Below are 1,079 nucleotides of genomic sequence, written 5' to 3' on the forward strand. Positions count from 1 at the left end.
GACACAATCCACCATAGGCGCAAGGAGTCACAAGAAGGTCAATCCATAATCCAACAAGAGAAACACTGATTAGGAGCAACGAGTACAGGACCGATGTTATCTCCTCGGCGAAGAGAAGAAGTAAAATACCAAAAAAAACTCTCAGCCCACATACAGGCTGCCATCCCATACGTCGAACAACCAGCAAGCGACAAACAGAGCCGTCCAGGGGCCCAGAGACCCAGTATGCCGAACACAGATAGAGAAAGCATCCGTGCACTGCGCAAAAAAAGCACAAGCAACAGAAAAGCCATAATACAGTGCCAAGGCTATGACCCTCCAGTGCTGCAAAGCTGTCGACATGACAGGAAACAAGCTGAAGGAACGCCGGTAACCTCAAGCAATTCAGCAATAAATAGCTAGCTGGTGCAGACGGGCACTGAAAAACAAGACCACAATTTATGGCTCGCTATACGTCTGCCTCCTCACAACAAAAGAGAAATAATAGCAAGAAACAACCGGGCAGGTTGTGCCCCCAGGCAAGCAGCCACAAGCAGCACACCAGCATTATGAAGCGTTTCACATATTTACGTGCTATCCCTGTGTAGGGGCCATGCTAACCAATTCCGTATCGTCCCAAATATGAAACATGTGCCACTGAAGCGAGCACCATCGGCCTACATAGAGAGCAGCGCAGGCCAACCAGCAGGGCGGCGAGGAGACACTGTAAACCCGGCAACCCAGAAACGCCCAACCCGGCCAGAGGACGGCACCGCAGACCCCAAGCTTGTAAGCACAGCCAGAACCCCCACCGCGGCTGGTCTGCTGCACCGTAAGCAGATGCCAAAACACCACATGGGCCCCGGCGGAACTAACAGCACTCACCCTAGCAGGCAACAGCTCTCGGAAGCCCTGAAGCCTGCCAGATGAATCAGCGAGTGAACACAAGAAACACCCAATGGGGGAGCACCGGATAACACCACTCTGAAGCAGCAGTACAGCCTGTCTCCAGTAGCCGAGGTCCCTTCGACACACCTCCCTCCAGCTGGCTGGAGGTAAGAGCAGCAGACCCCTGCCCGGAAGCACAAGAAAGGTACATT

The 1,079-nt window shown here is 53.2% G+C and overlaps 1 non-coding gene across 1 annotated transcript; it reads right to left on the reverse strand.

Annotated features, from left to right (window-relative positions):
* Positions 1-542: 542 nt before the first annotated feature.
* LOC146861657 (U6 spliceosomal RNA) lies at positions 543-649 on the reverse strand. Its single transcript, XR_014979357.1, has one exon. It is a non-coding gene; the product is annotated as a U6 spliceosomal RNA (small nuclear RNA).
* Between the last annotated feature and the right edge of the window lie 430 nt (positions 650-1,079).

Source organism: Triturus cristatus, chromosome 3_1 (assembly GCF_964204655.1).
Source record: "Triturus cristatus chromosome 3_1, aTriCri1.1, whole genome shotgun sequence".
Lineage (NCBI taxonomy): Eukaryota > Metazoa > Chordata > Amphibia > Caudata > Salamandridae > Triturus > Triturus cristatus.